Below are 10099 nucleotides of genomic sequence, written 5' to 3'. Positions count from 1 at the left end.
TAACACCCCCCCCCCACACACACACACACCAAACCCCCCAAATCCGGGCCGGCGGCCCCGCCGCGGGAGGGGAGCCCCGGAGCCCCGTGTGAGGCCGGGCTGCTCTCCAAGGCCGGCTCCTCTCCAAGGAAATGCGGAAGCCATGTCGAAAATCCTTCCCAAAACCTGCGGCAGGGCGGGAGGGCAAGGGGGCTCTGGTTGTACCCCTGCAAAGGAAGATGCTCCCAGTTAGCCCATAGGTGAAGTGCTGGGAGCACCTCCTTTTCCTGATCTGCCACCACGTTCACCTCCGGGCTGTGGGGACCTTGCTCCAAGTGCACCTCCCCTGTCCTCTTACCCTTCACTCCTCCTGTTATGGTGACATTAAATCATGACTAATTTCGGGCAGCAGAAGGGATGCTCCCATTTTTTAGGAAATGCACAAAGGGAAACGCAACACTTCCCTTGGCCAACACGCAACCTCGCACCTCATTCACCAAATTAACAGGGATTGCAAGAACCAGAAGCCACGAAATCACTCGCACTTGGCTCCGGCATTCACCATTAGGCTCCGAAATCATTAAAACCTCCTCGAAAAGCTACTGTTTCAAGTGGATCCTTATGGGAAACACCTTTCTTGGCACAGGGCAAAGCAGAGAGGTGCCTGGTGGACACGCACAGCCAGGCAATAGCCAAGCACCGGAGGCAGCAGGTAGGCAGGTAGGTAGGTAGATAGTGTCCCCAGCCCTGCAGCTCCCACGTGAAACCCTTCTAACCTCCGTCTCTGTGACTGCACGGCTTTAAATTGCCTGAAAACGTGTGATGGTTGGAGTGAGGAATGGTAATCACATACAGAATACAGGGGAGGTGAGGGGGCGCTCATAGGAAAAGAATTACGCTAAGAGAAAGTGAGAAAGAAACCACTGATGATGTGGAAATAGTGACCCTTCCTTTGATACACCCTGTGTATTCTTCCTTATTAGTCAGTAACATGGAAAGGGCCAAAACACAGACATTAAATCTCTACTAATTCACCTTTAAATGGCATGTGAGTGCAGACCTACAAAGCATGAAAGAAGAATACAAAGAGGTTTCATTGACGCCCCTTTTCAAATGGCTTGCACAACTCAAAACTGGTTTAATTACTCAGCAGTAATTTAGTTACTGTTTCTCTGAAATGAACGCCAGGTTGAACCACCTACAACAGTAACGTCAACCTAAAATACTCAAGATACTTGGCACACTGTCAATCTCAGGAATTAAATATCCCGCTCTCCTGCAAGTACTGTTCTGTTTATTCTGTGTTTTTTATCTATTTCAGAGGCACTTTCAAATTAAATCTCAGTAGCATAAGGTCTAAAAGCCTCCTTGCTCTGACTCATGCAGCAGCAGATAATGATCAGAGGCCCAAGGGGCAGTGCTCCCGCTTGCCTCGCCTCTCCCTGCTGCTCCAGTTTATTGCTCCTGCCGGGAGCAGCGGCAGAACTCAGCTTACCAAGGCAGGTCCTGAACATCCACACTGCAGCCCAGGGCAGCTACACGGAAGCAGAGCGCTCTGTGAAGGCAGCAGCTTTCGTCAGAGGAGCGTGACGCGGGGCCGGAGCCTCAGCCAGTTGACTTCAATTTCTTTGAGAGTAAGTCTTTGATTTTAAAAAAAGGGGGAAGCAAGATGGGAAAACAAATGATCTTGAAAAAGCACTTGACTCCAGGGGCAGATACTATAAGAAAGGGATAGAAGAGAATCACAGCAAACCCATAGCAGTTTACAACGCCATGTACATCTTCTACCATCTTGTAATTAAGGTTATCTGCTGCAATTCCACTTCTAACATTCACATTCCATTTTTCAAGATATTTGATAACTATGGCACCCTAAAATATTATTTCCCCTCTTTCTTGCTCACATATATTTCCCCTTTCCAGATTTCACAGGGTTCCCCTGTTTTAATGGTGCCAGTGTCCTGCAGTAAAATGCCACTGGGATTTATTACAATTTCACAGTTGCAGCAGGAGTATGGGAGTGTGAGGAAAGGAAATGGCACCCAGGTATTAAAGGGGTCTTGCAGCCTAGCTGCTACTGCAGCCTCTGCTTTTCCAGAGTGCAGCATTTGGTTTGTGTTACAACTCCTACTAAATAATCACTGTGCAACTGTGCAATTAGCACTTCTTTAGAATGTCGTTTTTATTTACATTTTATTATAGTTCTCTAGGCAGCGACCCAAACAACTCCAGCCCAACCAATTCCCTAAGAGCTCAGCTGCAGCAGACGAAGCTGTGGCCGTGCCGGGGCTGTAGGGGCAGCTCTGCCCTGGAAAGCACCATTAGGAAGTGCCAGGGAAGGGTCTCCAGGGGTCTCTGGGGGTCTCCGTTGCGGCGCAGGCTGCCAGCAATGCCTGTAGGTGACACTCGGCCATCCCTGCGGGACCGGCCCCGGCGGTAGCACCCACACGGTGCTACCGGCTGCTCTCACCTACCTACCCCGATACATTCTGGACATGGCTGCTTCACAGAGCACCTGCAGAAGGGCCAGGAGGCACCTGAGCAGTTATTCCCCTGCCACCCGCTACATGGGAGACCGAACCGATCCACACATGGGTGATGAAGCCAGTGTGGCCTTTAGGGCAGATGGACATGGCATGGGAAGCTTTCTTGCCATCAGGCCATCGTTTGCACGTGGGTGTGCAGTTCTCAAGCGTTTCCCACATCTACGCACCAGACAGGATCAACCAACTCCAACAGCTCCTTCTATATTCAGCAGGGACGGACTTGTTGTTGGAGGGCTCATTAAATACTCAAAAAAATTAAATACTCAAAAGCTAAAGTATGCATCAAAATAAACTGAAGAAGATGATATGTGTCATCAGAACCAACCTGTCATAACCATTGGCGACTATTTAGCAGTCATTTAACGCAAGCAGGCTACGCCACTAACAACCCGAGATACTGATATCAATCTTAAACTTCCTGCAGGAGGCCGGGAGAGATCAGATGGCCTTGGGAAGCCACAGTGTAGTGGACACCAGACCTCACTCCTCATACCTAACCCAAGTGGAATGGCTGCCTGCCCATTAACTCTGGCTGCCCTGGGTCAACAAGACCCAAGAGGTTTCCCAGCATCACCACCATCACCAGGCCGTGGACTGCAGGTCTAAATGGAAATATCAAAGCTCCAGACAAACAAATAAGCAAGCTATTTCACGCACAGAATTAAGGTGCAAGGGAAGGGGGAAATGAAATCCCAGCTGTTCCGCACAGAAGACTTGGAAAAGCCCCACAACTTGGTCTGAATATGAACCAACTACAGCAACATCTACTAAAGGTGACTGTCTCTTTTCAACTCCCGCCCTCGTTCCCTTCTGCAGGCTACACTTGAGGCCTGCCTGAAGAATCCACAATCCACAGTGCAAAGCAATCCTCTATTTTATCTCAGATACATTTGATAAATGCAGATGTAAATTATAGAACCGGATCTATCGTGTGCATTTTCACATCAGAGAGCCATATATTCTTGAAGTATTTGTTTCTGCACCAATTACAAATTAGATAATCACAGAAAATATTCCTGTTTTTAAAAGCGGTACAGTCCAACAATATTTATCCCCTTACTTTAAACACAGAACGTATTTAGGCCACATACTGTGGTTTACCTATCTTCACTGCACATTCAGAAATGACTGCTTTTTCTTTTGGAGGCTCCCTGTCAGCTCCCAGTATTACTGCCAGCCCCATGACCAGAGAGTATCCCTGCTAGAAAAGCACATTAACACACACAACACAAACCAGGTGGGGTTAAGTCTGCACAACTCTATCAGTCAAAAGCAGTTACAAACAACAAACTGCTTTATTTTGATAGAAGTTGGAAAAATTACACCAGATCTATCCTTCCCCTAGATATGAGGACCCTACTAGATTAAAAATTACAGAAGAGAGGTGACACACTCTTAGAAGTCTTAGAAGTCAGAGACAGCACCACACTCTGTGGACACCGGAGTGCTGCTGAGCGTGGCACGTTTCACTCAAGATGTGGTGACTGCCTCTTTCCATGACAAATGGTGAAAGGAAGAGAATCTCCACACGGAGATGCCCCTGCGTCCTGCAGCCTCCTGCCACGGTACCTTTGGAGTGCCAAGGAGCAAGGGAAGGTTCATAGCCTGGCTTCCCGCGCGCAGACGTGTCCGGCAGTGGTCTCCAGTGTCCTGATGAATCCCGTGCCGCGGGCAGAGCACCAGCCAGCAGTTCCCGAAGGCGACGCCGCGGTCCCACCGAGCTCCTGCGGGCGGGAGATCCAGGCCGTCCCGCAGAGCCCGGAGCGTCACCATGGCGCAGGCCGCCGCTCGCCATTCCCCGCTTCTGGGCCTGGTGCACAACCTGCTTTCCTACCGTGTTGTCTCTCCGTTCTCTCACTTCCCGGAATTCCTCTCACACTCTGTTACATTGTGCTTCAACAAATAAACGGTTGGCATGCATTTTCTATTCATTTTCTGCTCTTAAAACATACTGAATAAATTTTCATCAACTTTCCAGGCAGGAGCTCAGCATCCTTTGGGATGTCTAGGGGAAATCTCTAAACCGTAGATCACAGGAGCTTGCTTTCTTACACTGTATTTGTGAGTGTACTGCACAAAAGATGCATGCAAATCTTTTTTGCAAGAGATTTACAAAATCCTCAGAGACGGAAGCATTTTGCTCAGTGTCCTTTGGCTGCTCTTATCCCAAATAATTTTAGAACAGAGGAAGTGAAAGACAAAGAGAAAAGCAAGCTTCAGAATAGGGAATAGGACTTAGGGTAGACTCCCTCTTCCACTCACAGTGTCCTTTGATTTGTCTGCTGAAACAGTAAATTACTAGTGAAAAGGCGTCTGATGAGCACATCCCAAAGCACATCATAAAATTAGCAAGAATAAGGTACAACTGAGTTGAGAGCTGTGTATTTTGGAGATATTCTTCTGATACAGGTACCGTCCCCAAACGGCTCTGGTGGAGGCAGGAAGGAGGAACACAGAAAGAGATGGCCAACCTCCCACAGCGGCTGCCTCCTCTCTGCTTACCTGTACTGGCCTTCACTTCATATCCAGCTCAACTTTTAAAAATAAACATGGGAGAAAAATAAATGAGATGTTTATTGCATTTCCCTTTGGAAGGGAAAAAAAATCCTTCCCCCCCCCCAAAAAAAAAAAAAAGACCTAAGGGAAAAGGAAGTTGTCTGTGATCCACAAAAAACTAAAAATTTAGAGAGCTGCCTTTGGCAAAACATTTCAGGAAAACCTGCATGACACAAATATGCCTATGGTGGAGGAGACTTGCTAGCAAACAAACCAAGAAAGGCCGAGTAGTCTGACGACCAGACCACTCCCAGCCCCACGTCACGCTGTGCACCCCTGCTCCACTCCGGTCAGCACCCGCTCCCTACTAAAGCAATCAAATGCTGTCACCAAAACAAACAAAATACCAATTATTTTCTGCTACGAGCATTTTTTTTCAGAAGCAAATACGATGTCATTGTGAACACGCAGTAAACAGACCCCACCAAAATCCTGACTTCCATTCTCACAAGTATTCAGGAGCCAACTCTGACTTTATGTTTTTTGAACCAGCCGCCTCTGACTTTATATTTTTGAACCAATGTTCCCAAAGCCACATAGCCATAGGACTAAGTGAAAGAGGACACGAACCTACCTATTAAAAAATATAAGGAAAAAATAGTGACTGATGATCTCAGCTAGCCACAGATGCAGGTAAGAAACGAGTAACCAAAGGTGCTTATTTGCTATGTGCTTGCAGGCAACATCAGCCTAGAGTCAACTCTCCCTATTGCTCCCGGTGAGGACAAGACATTTGCTTCCAAGCCTCTGTCCAAGGCCGGCTGCTGCTACGGAGCTCCTGCTTGACCACCACAGCGTCTCCTCTCACCCACATCCCTGCGAGCAGCTCCCATTATCAGGCTCGGCACACAAGAAGCTCCCAGGCTTCTCTCACTGCCCAAAACAGCTGCCCACCTTTCCCTCTGAACAGCTCCTGCCCACGGCTCAGGCTGCCCGATTACACCCACCCTGTCTCGGAGTGATGCCCTTGGATCTGCTGCCCTTTGTACCGCCCAGCAAAGCCCAGACGTGCAAGCCACGAGATAATCTCGTATGGAAAAGCAAACAGCAGTTGGCTGGCGGGCGCAGGTAAGCAGCTGTATTACACATGGTGGTGTCATTCCTGCTGTAATGACAAGGGCTCCAGACTCACCCATGTCAGGCACCTGAAAATTATGCTTTCATTTAAGCCTAATGCAATTTTAGAAGTAATATTTTTGGAGTGCTTCAGCTTCAGTTTCCTGAGTCAGCAGGGTGCACTCAGGTCACATTTTCATACTTTCCTTGGAAAATACAGGCTTGAACTTATGTTTCCGTCATTAAAAAAATAGCAACAAATTGAGGGTTTTGCATCACTTGGCTCCAGGTGGTGGGATGCTAAATAAATCACCAAGCTAGTGATGAAATCAGGAGCATTTACAAGAATGTGACAATGTAGTCAAGATGATAAGCTCTACTTTTGGCTGTGGATATAAACACCAGCACCATCCTGTGCTGGGGAAGTCTCGCCCTCCACCGCCCTGCAAGCAGTACAGCCATTCCTGCCTCTTTCTCAAACCAAAGTTTCAAGTTACCACAGAAAAATATATTAAAATCTGCTCCACATCCACTAACAAGAGTTAACAAGGAAGGGGAGAATTGTATCCAATCTGCACATTTTATTTTCCCTATATTGTTAATGACATACTGAATGTTTCACTTCATAAAGTTTCATTAAGTCAGGGAGAAAGGAGAGAAACATCTCCCCACACGCAGGCCACCTGAAGCTTGGGTAACTTTGCATTTTACAGCTATAAATGTAGAGAAAGGGCTCAAGACACCCATTACTGCTGTAATACACTGAATTGGAGGGGGAGCGCTGCGGAAGAGCAGCTGCTTCCAGTTAGGGCAACTCAGCTGGAAAGCCGAGGTATCTGTCAGACAGTAATTGAAGTGAGGGGCTGCCTGCTATCTGAAACGGCAGCTTTTAAGTACTGGCCACCAGCCCCCCTTCCAAAATTTAATAAGAAAAAAAAAATGCAAGAACGACAGACAAGTGCAAACAGGCTTAACCGCTGCTGGAAACATGCCTCCAAGCTACCCTCTCAATAAATATTTTGGGAGGTTTGTGAACAGAAGGATTATTGTGACTGTGGTGGTGTGAGTGGGAGGAATTCACCCTCCACAACCCAACCAACTGCATGGATGATGATACAACAGCCCTCAAGGGCAATAAGCCAACTCTGCCGGCTCCACGTTGGCCAAGTTTTACAGGGGAGTCATTCTGCACAAGCACCGGTAGAGAGGGTTGCTCTCTCCACTTCTGCACAAGAAAACCACCTTCACTTGCAGGAATTCGTAGATTAGATGATTCTGTTTGAAGACGCATTTCCACAGTTCAGTGTGTATCCTGGGGCAATCACACTCCTCGCAAAAAGTGACTGAGATTTGGAGGTTAAAAGTTACTAGCGCACGTGATCCCAGAATGGCACGTATTCCTTTTGACTTCTGCGGGAAGGCATGAGTTAAGAGGATAAATTTAAACAAGTCGGCAGCTATTGCTTGGGCAGGTGAAGGTTAAAGGGACTGGAAAAGATGCAGTGATCATTTGAACATATGAAGGGTGTGTAAATACCAAGGGGAAAGTCAGATGCTGAAGAAGGCTCAGGAGGGTGTAACTCAGGGCAAGGAGACAAATGTATGTGTTTTTAAGCCCTGCAATATTGGCTCCTAAAACAATGACATTATTTGTGTATACAAAAGAAGCTCTGGTTATTTCAAAAGTCATTGCTATTTGTCACTGGGGCCAACATATGCAGAAGTGGACTAAAAGGAATGAAAAAACATAAAAGTTATATAAGCAAGGGACTGTGAGAAATGGTACCAAAAACTCTGCGCATTGAGGGCAAGGCAGGTGACCTCCTGTAGCCTCCATAACATCTGCCATCCCCAGGCCTAAGGCTGAGGCAGCAGCAGGGCCTGGGAGCCCACAGGGCTCTGGGCCAGACTCAATTTCAGCCTGCTTGCAGCTCCACTAGTTATTTTGGGGTGTGTTTGGTGAATAATGCTAAAGTATATGCTAAATGGGCCATTGCCAAAGAAGTCCAAAAAGCCCCTCAGGCCCTGAGGTTTCCTGAACTTGGTTGAGAATTTCTCTGCTGATCTCAATTATATATGTGGCATTTAAAGAGTATGTAAGAACTTGATAAAATGCCAGAAATTCATAGGACCTCATTTAGGTGATTTTCATTATTTATCAGCACTCAATTGGAATTTTAAACTTCTGGAAATAACAATATTTATTTTATTGTTTTTTATTAGATTATATTTTACACGTGAAGTGCACGAGCAAGGGACGTTTAGAAAAGATTATATCTTGACTTGTCAAGGAGGTAAATTCTTTACCTCCCAAAAGCTTTCTCCAAATATCATGGTACGTTTTCATCTCCTAGGTGACATTACAGTAAGAGATATGGACTTCTTAGGTTAGGAAAGAAAAAATATTGTTCTCCAGGGTAGTTAGTTAAAACATCTTTCACTGTATCAAACATAATTTAAACTGATGCTTTCCATTGCCTGCACTTGCCCAACTATTGTTCATGTTTGTCTGCAACCAGAAAGGAATTCAATCAAAAGATGAGGACCTAATTATTTAGAGCACTCCACACAATTATCCCAATCTCTAAAAGCTTCAAATAAATTCAAAGACTTTGGCAGAGGATAAACAATTAAAAAAAAAAAAAAATTAACACCTACTGTTTTCAAAAAACTGTACATATGTTGGTAATAGAAGCACTATTTTAGTAGCTAAATTACTTTTATGCAGGAGAAATGGCTATAACAGACTCCACATATGAGAGGCAATTCCTATCTGTGTCAAAGAGCTAAACACTAACAGAGACTATTTAGTGTGCCTGGTGGTTTCAAATAAGCTTAACCTGCTGACATTCACCCAAGAATGCCCAGGCTTGGCTTTAAGTTACAAAGGTTTTGGCAGGAACGACGACTGCTGTCTCCATCTCTTTGTTTTCACTCCTGCCCAACAGTAATTACAAATGAGAACCCATGAGGAGTTCAAGAAAGCCAAGGGAGGGCAAAAACCAGATGAGAGAGATACATGGACAAGTTATATAACTTTCCCCCCCACCTCCCTGCTATTTTTTTTTAAGAGTTTAAAACAGCCAAATGGATTTGTCAAGAATTAATTGTGTCCAATCAATCAAATGTCCTTCATTCCTTGGAAGATAATTGGCTATTGGATAAGAAGCAGCAGCAGGTGGGATACATATGGACTTTAATAAGGTTTCTAAAGCAGTCCAGTTGATATCATTATGAAGTGGATACACAACTGGTTGAAAAAAAAAAGAAAAAGGGCTTTTGGAGATTAGTTTTTGGTGGTCAAAATGAAAGGATACATGGAGTGGTGTTTTGCAGGCAGAATAGAAAATATGTTTGTTAAATTTACAGATGACAGCAAGCTCAGAGAGCTTGAAAATAACTACTACTAGCAACATTCTCCTGTCATGGAGAAGCAAGTTTCAGAGGACACAGCCAGTGCAACGGGCAGGACATGTAGCCATGTGCAATCTATACTCACCAAAAGTAGCTTGAGCTGGGTACCACCTCGTGCTTTAGACACCAGACTTCACAGGCAGATATGGACTAATGGGAGAAAGCCTACAGGGCAACTACACGAACAAAGTGTTTATGAGCAGAGATTGAGAAGAGCAACACTCTTCAGCCTACAGAAAAGAAAATGTCCAGAAAAGTGGATATTCATTTACAGCTATGTAAAAGGCTGCTCTGTTACAAAATAGAGTAAATTTCCCTGTCTGCGAGGTGTATAGTGAAGAGGCTTAACTGCAGCAGGGGAGACATTAGGTTTCTCTCTACTGCAAAGTTTGTAAAAGTGGCGGAATTGATTGCCTGGGGTTCATGGAGCCTTCATCATGGTCTAACTTGTTCTTAAAAGCCTCCCAAGATCCCAGCATTTATTTTGCTGCACTTGATGCTGCTTTGGGGCTTGGGTAGACTAAATATCCTCTTAAGATTCCTTCCTT

The 10099-nt window shown here is 45.6% G+C and overlaps 1 protein-coding gene across 3 annotated transcripts in view; it reads right to left on the bottom strand.

Annotated features, from left to right (window-relative positions):
• Positions 1 to 10099, bottom strand: part of SASH1 (SAM and SH3 domain containing 1) — a 506147-nt gene that overhangs the window by 108617 nt on the left and 387431 nt on the right. The window lies entirely within an intron of this gene.

This window comes from Nothoprocta perdicaria, unplaced genomic scaffold (genome assembly GCF_003342845.1).
Source record: "Nothoprocta perdicaria isolate Ctin4 unplaced genomic scaffold, notPer1 scaffold_36, whole genome shotgun sequence".
Taxonomy (NCBI): domain Eukaryota; kingdom Metazoa; phylum Chordata; class Aves; order Tinamiformes; family Tinamidae; genus Nothoprocta; species Nothoprocta perdicaria.
This window is presented reverse-complemented; position numbering and strand designations above follow the sequence as displayed.